At 33.9% G+C, this 12129-nt stretch overlaps 1 protein-coding gene across 3 annotated transcripts in view; it reads left to right on the forward strand.

The window, feature by feature from the left end:
- LOC136829302 (uncharacterized) overlaps window positions 1-12129 on the forward strand; it is a 516924-nt gene that overhangs the window by 374770 nt on the left and 130025 nt on the right. For all 3 annotated transcript variants that reach the window (XR_010850349.1, XM_067087659.1, XM_067087661.1), the window contains one exon: window positions 2560-2598. The gene's annotated coding sequence lies outside the window, so the exon portion shown is untranslated. The remainder of the gene's footprint in view (window positions 1-2559; window positions 2599-12129) is intronic.

A 12129-nucleotide genomic window follows, 5' to 3' on the forward strand; every position in this document is an offset into this window, starting at 1 on the left:
CAGACTATCAGTGTTATTGCTGAGATGGGATGCGGGTTCTGGACTGAAGAATTTTGTCCTGGTTCTTGCACCTCTCTCCTTCGAATTATGCATATTAAAATTCCATCCTATCGAATACTATAGTGTATTTTTGAAAAATATTCCGTATACTAGAAAATATGATTTTCTTTAGTATCCTGCAGAGTTCATCTGGAAATCAAACAAGACCCACCTCTGTAGATTTTTTGAAGTATAATAATATAACAATACAGAATTCTTTAACTTTCGAGGGCTACCTCCTACTGAGACAGTGTATGTATACTATCCCTGCAGATATTATCACTAGGCGTCCATTTTCACATTTCCGTTTGCATTTGAGATACAACAGGCACATCAAAGTAGAGTAAGAAGAATGGCAAATAGCCAGCTCTCGCTTTTGAAAGGCAAGCAGAAACAGAAAGTGTCGATTACGCAAGCAGGTGTAGGCGTTTTATACCAGTAGCCTCTCGCTTTGGGCTTGACCTTTGACAGCCATCCGTCCCCTCCCGACGATGAATTACGCAAACATTGCCTTTCAGATGTATCCATAGCTTTTTTTGGAAGACCGCAGTGAATATTTGCTCATATTTACCTGCAACAAAATCGTTACCAGTTTCACTAAAAGGCCTGAAAGCACCGCAGTTTCAAGGAAAAATTAAAAACAATAAACCGCATCCTTCAATTTAAGGTTTCGTTCACTACGAAATTTCCCAATGAAGTTAATTTCTTTCATAAACGAAATGAACCTGAACAGTTTACCCATGGTGAAATCACGACGGCTCTGTCATATATCACAGTAGTCTCGTCGTTGCAATTCCACTCAAAATCAGACAGAACCGAACTAACTTTGTTCAACTTTCTGTACCGCATGAAAGGTGGAACTTCAATTCCTAAGCGCTTCTGACTGGTGGGATAGTCTGTTTGATAAGTGTAGCCGAATCATTAATTTTTATTGATGTTTTGTCATTAATAGTCAACTATTTGCGTCGTTTTATTTTCATTGTTGTTCTATACGTTTGGCTTAAATATTATGCTCGAACAGTAATGCCCAAAAATCCCTAGATTTTGGACTAAATAGACAATTAATTTCTTTTACATCTTTTGCTAACCAGAGTAATTTGCTTCCTTTAGGCATCAGTCCTTTTGCAGATACAAAATTTCTAATTATACATGAAAAAAAATTCATGTCAAACGAAATAAGTAACCGGAAAAGACGAGACTCCAAGACGTCGCTGGTCTGTGACCCCGTTTCTTTCCCCTTGATGTGAAATATCAGTTTACCTTTTTCCTTCTAACAAGCTATATTTCTCACTGCAGCCGGATGGAATTTCTCTAATGGAAATCCGAAGGACCCTGACATCCTCTGGAAGAGGGAAATGTGTCGGATGTCGTATTAAAGCCTGAAAATATTTCCCTGAAGAATTTCAGCGGAGGAAAACCTGAATCACTGAGACTAACTACTGTCTAGTGTTATGTCGGTTTGTACTATTCAACGTTCATTAAAACAGTTTGACACATATTACCAAATCTCGTAATGTCCTTATACAGGTATATCTCGTTCCGTTGCCCGTGAATACATGTACTGTATATGTTTAGGAGATTGTTACTCAGTAAATCTTATGCTCTGTACAATCACTGCTTGAATTCACACCTGGTTTAGGTCGTTACCAGTGCACATTTTTTTTGATTTCCGTGTGCCTTCCCACAGGTCTTCGTCCTGCTACTTCCGTATTTACTCGTTTTCGGACAGATTGTTATCGTCATACCTCCTCGTCACAAGCCCATAACATCTCAGTCGTTGAGAAGTCAGTCTGTTTGTCCAATTGCTGAACACCGCATTTCTCTGCCACGTCCATATTTTCCTAATATGATCTCCTTTCCGCAATCTGGCCGAGAGTCCTAGCATTCATCTCAGAACTCCATTATACTTTCCTAAACCATCCTTCATTATTTTTCGTCCACGTCCATGTCTGTGCTGCTTAGATCTTACGGTATAGTACAGTAACATTACCACTTACCAGTTTGGAAGGTATTGAGGATTTATAGTACATAAGATAAGTTTTTAGAGAAATTAAAATGTTTTGTGATGTAAGCAAAACAATCATTAGAATATATAGATAGAAGAGTGACTGGTTTGGTGTAAAAGTGAGTGTAAGAGAAGTGTGCGCGTGTTATATCTCCATGGCTGTTCAATATTATGGACTGAGAGATGCAAAAGGTCATATTAGGAGGGTTTTGTGGTTATTACAAGTTTTATATATATATATATATATATATATATATATATATATATATATATATATATATGTGTGTGTGTGTGTGTGTGTGTGTGTGTGTGTGTGTGTGTTTAATATAATACAGTATATATACATATAATATATATTTATATATATATATAAATATATATATATATATATATATATATATATATATATATATATATATATATATATATATTTGTTTGTTTGCTTATTGCGTAATACAGAAAGTGAAATTGTCAGAGTTCCTTTCCCAAAGTTTATCATAGTTATTTATTCACAGGTCGAGAGGAAGGAGAAACCTGGTAATCTCTGGAGATTGGTAAGTTGACTTAATTTGTTTCGTCGTAGACTTAGATTACTGAGATGGGTTTTAATGGCAGTTTTTTTTTTTTTTTTTTTTTTTTTAGCTGTTTAGTAAATTAAAGAACGAAACATCTTAAATTAAGATGCCATGGTTCTTGTTTATAAATTCTTTGAAGCAGAAACTTTATTCAGTTAGATGAAATTTACTATTCTGTCTTGTTTTACCTTTATAAATGTTCTATTTTTCGTTCACCGCAACTGTAAGTCGAGATTCTTTCCGAACAGTGAGTTGTTTACCATGGCTTATTTGGTTCCGAATTTTATCCTTCTCATATCATGTTTTGTATGAGAGAGATTTTTTACGCCTTTAGTACATTTTAGGTTTAGTTCGCTTTTTCATAGATAGATTGTGCTATTTTTCTCTTACGATAATTCAGTGTGACGATATTCATCCTGAACTGAACTTCCCAAATGAGAAGTAACAGTTGATAATCTCTCTCTCTCTCTCTCTCTCTCTCTCTCTCTCTCTCTCTCTCTCTCTCTCTCTCTCTCTCTCTCTCTCTCTTTGTTATGGCACCATTGATATTGCAAGAAGCTAGCGTTTTATAAGAATTTCCTTTAGTATTGTTAAATAACTCACTTCTAGTCACGCGTTTTCTTATTAGGATCAGATCGAAATGGCAAGAGGTAGGCTTCATATTTTTTTAATGATTTATATTTGACCTATTTTCATAATTTAGGTCTGTAGCTTATAAAAAAAACATCATATATGTACAAGCTAGTGCAATTATTGTTTCTAGAAATAGGCAACCTTAATTTTGCAATAATTTTGCAATGGTTGTAAAACTGTGCATCATATTCCATTGTCACTTTATTTGTCCCTGCATTTGTTCATGCAGTGTAAGGCCTGTGGAATTTTTGTTGCTCTTCCTTTCTAATTAATGATATTTTAGGCTCCTCGCCTGAGTAATTAGGGTTATTTAGAGCGATCCATATGAACTGAATTAGTTATTTCACTAATGAAGGAATGGCGAGTCTGGTAAGCTTGTTTACTGCCGAGATGCGACGAATAATTAGCTGGCCTATTCATTGATTCCTCGTTATGTCTGAGTAAACCGTTCACAGATACGAACGCTCGAGAACGTTTAAACAAACACACATCTGCAGACACAGGTTTAACAAGGAACGGAGAGCAGTTCATTACGTGCTAACGGTAAGAACAACGCAAGTTAAAGCAATGACATGAAGATAATGCTCAGTATTTTATATCATAGTGATCTTAATTTATTTTATGATCTCGGTATTAAATAAATAAGATTTGAAATAATGAAATCTATTAAGACGCCATGTGTGAAGAAAGGCACTGAATGAAGGAAATGAGTACAAATATTCACTATTTATATGGTTTGGGTCGATTGGCCAGAGCAGAGCCCAATTTTTCGGTTAACTAAAGGTTTATTAGATAAAGGAGGCAAAAAAGTGTTTCCCTTACCATTATCAGGACCTTTACAGACGAGCTTACTCTTAATATAAAAAGTAGAGTATGATAATCACTTAGGAAACCTGTTTTTGTCCATTCCTGCTTTCAGAAGTAATAGAAGGAGTAGTCGCTCTGAGTTCCATGAATGTCAGTTGTTGAATTCTCTGGATCTATATTCAGTGTCCTTTGTATTTACTCTAATCGTTTCCTTGAATTGAGGGTGGGTAGTGCTTTCCTTTGCTATGCTTCTGGTAAGTGACTCAAGATCTCGAATATGTTGTAGTATCACAATATAACAGTAATCAGATAATCACATACTCACTGTTCTATCATGTCACTTTTCAATACAAACACCGGTACATTTAGCTAGCAGAAATATTTGCTTGGTAAAATCCAAAGGTCTGTTATTAGATATTACAGTATTCGTAAGGCGCTTTCTAATTTTACTCCCGATCATTGAAACTTCAATATTGTTACCCCATGAGATTTCATGAGTAAATATCACCACCAGATAGGTGTCATTTTGTTATACCAGTGTTGCATAACGCCGTCATCGTGTTATAATTTACTCAGACTGTCTGTGCTTATACTTTGGATACTTTGTTGACAAAAAAGTTCGACTCTTAGTTTTCTCTTCGATACTTTCATTTTAAGGGATATTTCGCTTATTGCGCCCCCCCCACAACCTCTCAATTAAAGCAATCAATGTTTCAGCTGTGTAAGCGAGCTTGTTCAGGCAGATGTATCTCGTTATACATACATATATATATATATATATATATATATATATATATATATATATATATATATATATATATATATATATATATATATATATATGTGTGTGTGTGTGTGTTCATGTAGTAGAAAAAGAGAGAGAGAGAGAAAGATATTGAATACATCAGCTCTTTCTCTGAACTCTCTGAACTATCTGTTCTAAGTACTGAAAGAGTAAACTAAACAACGCCTAACGTGAAAGTAACTTTGCGCTCTCTCTCTCTCTCTCTCTCTCTCTCTCTCTCTCTCTCTCTCTCTCTCTCAGGGTCGAATTTATTGTCAAGGAAGAAGCACTTAATCAAGTGAAAATTATCAGTGGCGTTGAAGTTTTCCTTGTTGCGCTTTCTGATGTTCTTTTCAACAATAATAATGATATAATTTTGTGTAAGGCATAGATAGATGCATAAGTACCGGAGAAAATGTATCTTAAAAGGTAAAATTACTTATGGGCTGGGAAGTTGCAGATATCTGAGAAAAATATTTGGAAATTTTTAAAAGAAAAGATTTGAGTCATTGTAAAACAATTAAATTTTTGAAACTAGATTTATACATTTCAGTTATTTGTCTTTCAGTTTTACCGGCAGTGAATGAATAAATCGCGTAGTGATAGTGAATGAGATGTGGAAGCAACTATGATTTGGGATTACAGCAAAAACTAGGTAGAAATTTTACTAGATTTAAGATCTTGCCGTAAACTGTTTCCATCGTTATCTTCTATTATACTTGACCGTGTTTTTCAAGTTACTCATGTCAAAAACAGTCCAGTATTTAAAACAGATGTTCATGAAGTTTGCCAGAATTGAGAATGTACGAAGACTCACGCAAGGAAGTGTCACACAAGCAAAAGGAGAAATGTACGGTTTATTGAAGGAAATAAAGCGGGCAGATAGATAAAACAAAGCAGTGGATGTAAACGTGAAGAAGAAAGTAAATCGGTAGTGGTAAATGAATGGATGAGATGAAGGCGATATCCGAAGGAAAGGATCCCCCTATCAAGGAGGCAAGAATGATTTTAACACACGATTGATTGGTGCAGTATTTCTAGGGCTCTCGATTCGCTAATATGAGTAATAAACATGCATAGGTGTGTGTGTGTGTGTGTATATATATATATATATATATATATATATATATATATATATATATATATATATATATTTATATATATTTATATATATATATATATTATATATATGATATTGGTCATATATATATATTATAACAGCATATAAAATATATATATATATATATATTTGTGCTGCTATATATATATTGTATATTATATATATATATATTATATATAAACAGTATATATATATATATATGATTATTATTATATATATATATATATATATATATACGGACTCTATATATATATATGTCCTTATGTTTGGTATTTAATAGCCTGGTTTTTTAAATAAAAACCATGGCCGAGTTAAATACTATATTATCCAAGCTATAAAGTAAATTAGGAACCCCGTGTCTCGGCTCGATTATGAAAAGCAAGTGATGATTGGTCAGGATCAACCGCACATCTTGAGCCTCGAAGTTGAGACAAAATGAAAAACATGACAGTAATAATAGTACGCTTTCTCTCCTGGTATCCTGAGGAATTCATTATAAAGATATGAGTTCCACGTTAATTTTAAACTCTCCAAAAATAATACCGCTGCTTTGAGAATCCTGACGGTCGTCCACAAAAGCAGCGCTGGAGCCAAACCCGGAACAGCTGACGATTGCGAAACTCAAGAGACGTCGACAATTCAGCACGATCAAACGGTGTCTTGGCACGGAAGAATTGCAATGAAAACCCACCCGAGGAAAAGGAAAAGGCTGACCCTCAAGTGAAGAGAAAAAAAAAACTCCGTGGAAGACAAAGTTTGCTATCGTTAGCATAAGTGCGCCTTCCACTCGAAGCCTTTTAGTCCTGAAAGTATAATGACCATAATTGACTTCCATGAAAAGGAAAATAAGGTCTGAGACAGGAAGAACTGACTTCAGTTCTCAGCATGCAATTGCTCTAACTCTGAAAAGAGACCATGGAAAAAGGGAAGATAATGTTCCCTCAATTATTTTGTTCCTTTTTCGAGACATTTGGACCAAGTCATCTATATCTTTAACCACCTTGCCTCTCCGACCTCCAGACACAAAGCATGTTTACTATATTATTATTATTATTATTATGATTATGATTATTATTATTATTATTATTATTATTATTATTATTATTATTATTATTATTATTATTATTATTATTATTTCTAATTAAATGAGCTGTAGGTACATTTGGTTTGAATATGAACCTTTCAGAGAACAGAATGACCGTTTGTGAAGAAATGAAATTTATACAACAGCGAAATAGTAATAGAAATGAAAGTGTGTTAATGATAAATGAGTAAATAGACAGATGGCGGCTAAAAATGATAACCTATGAAGATAAAGAGAAGCTCTTGTAGTAGGAAATAATGTAGAATATGTGCTATTAAAAACAGGTGTCCCTCGCAAAATAAGGACCCGCCATCAGTGTGACCTCAGCCATAATAGATTACAGCCAGTAAGTTCGTAGTAGGCCTACGGAAGCGACCAATTAGTGCTCCTAATTCTGTTTCGGTGATGAGATTGTCCAACAATTTTTAATGGTGCACTGAACTATAGTAGCACACGAAAAATAATGTCAGATAATTAGTAAATGAACTGCGTAATTAACCTTATATTTAATGAACTTTAATGAATGTATACGTGCATTACATAAATACAAACAGGAAGGTAAATAGGTTGTAAAATAACGCTTTGCAGATTGTGAAAAACGCAATAATTTTGTTCGAATTTATTTTTTTCTACGATACGGGAGCAAAAACTTATTAAAGGTTAGAGAAGTGGGCACAATTTATAAAGAACCGTAGCTGGCTTTTATAGAACATGTAAAACTGATAGCGTAACTTACTAAATATTACTCTACAATGATTAATTAAGTTTAAAGTTATGATTAATTAAGATCATCTTAGTAAAATTATTATGAAAGATCATCCATGTCGATATTATGCACGAGGGACTCATCTTTAATATCACCAAAATAATGACAATTATAAGCAGGTTTACTTTCCTATCATTTATTTCTGCTTGTGTTTCTCCAGTTCGACTTTTGAAATTGAATTTTTTCATAATATAAGTAATAATTATAATAGTATTTGTTACTATTTTACCTTACCTGACTTAGATATTTCTACTGAAATATTACATATCCTGTACTCAGTAAAACTTTACAGAACATTTTATCTGAGAAAAATTTACGTGATAAAATGACTAGTTGTTAAATTTAGTGTAGAGTCGTAAAAACGCGATATTTAGAAGACATTAAATATGCCACAATATATACTTTGTCGTACGTGTTCCGTCATAAAAAAAGAGATTGGAAAACACCAAACAATATCTAAAAGAAAGGAATGAGACCATCACTTAAGGAAGAATAAATTTAAAAAAAAAAAGATCGAGAGAAATAACCGAAAAATGGGTCACAAAGTTTATAAGATTACCGTGTACGAATAATTACCTTCAATAATCATATTACGCGCTTTCGGATTCAAGCTGTGTTCGATCTGTTGTTCGAGGAAAAAAACGTCCTCATTAAACATTGCCTGACGCAAGCAGATTAATTCAGTTTTTATTTTTTTTCTGTGAAATAAATGTATCGCCTTGCAAGATAGGCGTAAATTCATGACCAGTCTGCGCTTTTGTTCATTCGTCTTCACGTATGAATGTATAAAAATGTAAGTATGCATAGTATTTGAAAAGAAATAATCGAACATCTATTTTCGCAAAACACTAAAAAAGCTTGTGACTAAGTCGGATTCAGCTACAAGAACGTATTTCATCTAGGAAATAAATGCAATGTGAAATTGATCATCTATAGTTTACGCTTGAATTCACAGTCATTTGCTCTCCTACAAACGCAGCCACAGTCTCTTTCCAGAATCTCTTTGCAGCTGGTGACATGTAAATTAGTCGATTTTCCAAGTTCTGGACGCGATTGCCACTTGGAGGAATCTCTTTCATAAAAGCGAACCAAGATGAGCTCATTTAATGTGCTTAATGGTTCCAGAAGCAGTATTGGGAATAGCAAGTCTCTTGTTTTGATAATTTTATTTGTATATTCATCATTTGATCTCTTTACCAACTTAGCCTGTTTTTATATATATTTTTTGGCGTGTTTTGATTTACATCGTATGATTTTGTGCGTTAGAAGTAAAAAAAATTATTTTTATACGAGATGATGAAACAACTTAGATATCGTGAAAATATTGTCTCGAAGTTCCGTGAGGACAACGAACGAAAATAAAATTTGCTCAGTGCTATCTCTTGAAGAAAAGATTTTACCGCAAACAATAAACACGAGGCATATATATATATATATATATATATATATATATATATATATATATATATATATATATATATATATATATATATATATATATATATATATATATATATATATATATATATATATATAAAAAATGTAAAAATGTGCGTGTGTATGTGTGTGTCCATGTGCTCGTTTTGAGATCGTTTATATATCAAAAGTGAATGTATTAGCTTGTGAACTACATTTTCTTTCAGATAACCTTCCTCGGGAAATAATAAAATGGTCGATATTAGAAAGGTTTAGAGCTTCTACGTTAGCATTTTGGGAGAAACCAGTAACTTATCAAGGACTTATCAAGCTAAGTTCATAATGGTCAGTAAATCAGAATTTTCTCTTATAATTTTTAAATCGTAAAATATAGTCTCAAATGTAGCTTCACTTGATTTTCCTCTATTCGGCGTCTTTCAGAGCCTGGTGACTTGGATCTGCAGTTAACGACAAATATTTGAGAGTTCTGTTTCATAGTAGCACGCCATTTTCTTATAGATGTCGACGGCATTGTGGCTATTACATTACAAATATATACATATATTACATATAATATATACATATACATATATATATATATATATATATATATATATATATATATATATATATATATATATATATATATATATATATATATATATATATACATATATACAGTCCTAGACTTGAATGAATATTGTTTTAATCTGTAAGATCTATCAAAGTAGGTTCCAAGATGTTTCAAGCAACAATATTACTGCCACTGTTTTGATATACTTTGACACTTTTACAGCACTGTTCAGTTCCATTTGATTTTTTTTTTAACTAGTTCTAAATAAATATGGAGATTTCTTTGTACATTTAATTACTTTCTCGTCTGGTCCAAATAAAATCAATTACAACCCATATATGGGATTTTATAAACAATGTTGCTAGTGCTTAGGACTGTTTCTTATGGGCATGTTTTTACAATGTTGTTATATGGCCGATTCTTTCTTGGCCATATTGTATATTTTGTACTCGTTTCAGTTCTTGTGATAAAGGAGGTTATATATATATATATATATATATATATATATATATATATATATATATATATATATATATATATATATATATATATATATATATGTGTGTGTGTGTTTGTGTGTGTGTTTATATGCACACATACACATATGAAACACCGGTGTTCGTAAATTGAACATGACCGTTTATTTTTCCTTGTTTGTGTCGAGCAACTTTTTTCGTTGTCTGCCCTCGAGGAACCTGAAGATTTTATTTTTACTTTTACTTGCTTGTGTAATTGCTTTTGCAATTCAGGATATATCATTTAAACGACGTCTCCTCTGAGGTTGCTAAGTAATCAATTGGTTCTTAGCCACGTAAAATAAGTCTAATCCTTCGGGCCAGCCCTAGGAGAGCTGTTAATCAGCTCAGTTGTCTGGTAAAACTAAGGTATTCTTAACTTAACTCCTCTGAGGTTAATTTTCTTGTAAAAAAAAAGTTTCTGTTTTAGTTTTCTGTAAAAGAACACTATTGCGCCGGCTTTGTCTGTCCGTCCGCACTATTTTCTGTCCGCCCTCAGATCTTAAATACTGAGGCTAGAGGGGCTGCAAATTGGTATGTTGATCATCCACCCTCCAGTCATCAAACATACCAAATTGCAGCCCTCGAGCGTCAGTAGTTTTTTTTTTTTATTTAAGGTTAAAGTTAGCCATAATGGTGCGTCTGGCACCGATATAGGACAGGCCACCACCGGGGCCGTGGTTCAAGTTTCATGGGCCGCTGCTCATACAGCATTATAACGAGACCACCGAAAGATAGATCTATTTTCGGTGGCCTTGATTATACGCTGTAGCGGCTGTACAGAAAACTCGATTGTCCCGAAGAAACTTCGGCGCATTTTTTAGCTTGTTTTTTCTAACGCTTAAAATTTTAGGTGTTCCACACGTGACCTTACTCATGATATCCTCGAGGGAAACTGAGGTGAGCCTGGCCTACCGCCATGACCACAGAGATTGAATTGCGGCTTACTCTCCTGACGTCACTTTCAGAAACCGAGAGCAGATCTTAATCTCGGTGGCCCCAGGTGAACTTGACTAAATCTAAGACTTTGTAAGATCAGCCATTCCATCCCATGAATCTGCACCTCAGTTCATAATTTTCTGAGTATTTGACAATATTTAGTGTTGAAGTTGATTCTGATGTTGTAGAAAGATTTAAAATGCTGCGAGTATTTTGACTGGAAAGATAGATAGTACTCGAAATAATTCCCATCGTTCAGAAAAAGAGAGATCGATGCTATATGCTGCACGAGTTGCTTTATCCTTGTTTGGAATACTGTTTTCCCATCTGTAATTCACAAACATATCCAAGACCTTAATTATTTAGACAAAACATCTTGAAATTTGTTCTTGACAACGACAATCTCAGATTAAAATGGTAGTGTGATTCCTATTTGGCACAATGATTGTTTAGGATTAATACAAATACTAAGACTTCACCTGTAGAGCCTCCTGTTGCCTCATATTTTACTATGTAAGAAGATGAACAGTTATAAGAATCGGGGAAGACGGAAGCAGGAAGAAAATTCTATAATTTGGCAGTAAAGGTGAGGTGACAATCACTGAACCCCCCTACCTGAGGTTAGTGCCTTCAGTGCACCTCATGGATACACTGTAGGCATTGCTTAAGGTTCTTTGCAGCGTCCCTTCGGCTCCCTAGCTGCAACCTCTTTCATTCCTTTCACTGTAACTCCGTTCATATTCTCTTTCTTCCATCTTGTTTTCCACCCTCTCCTAACAAATAATTCATAGTGCAACCGCGAGGCTTTCCTCCTGTTACAGTTTTTACTGTCAATTTCCGTTTCAGCGCTGAATGACCTCACAGTTCCCTTC

Source organism: Macrobrachium rosenbergii, chromosome 44 (genome assembly GCF_040412425.1).
Source record: "Macrobrachium rosenbergii isolate ZJJX-2024 chromosome 44, ASM4041242v1, whole genome shotgun sequence".
NCBI lineage: Eukaryota > Metazoa > Arthropoda > Malacostraca > Decapoda > Palaemonidae > Macrobrachium > Macrobrachium rosenbergii.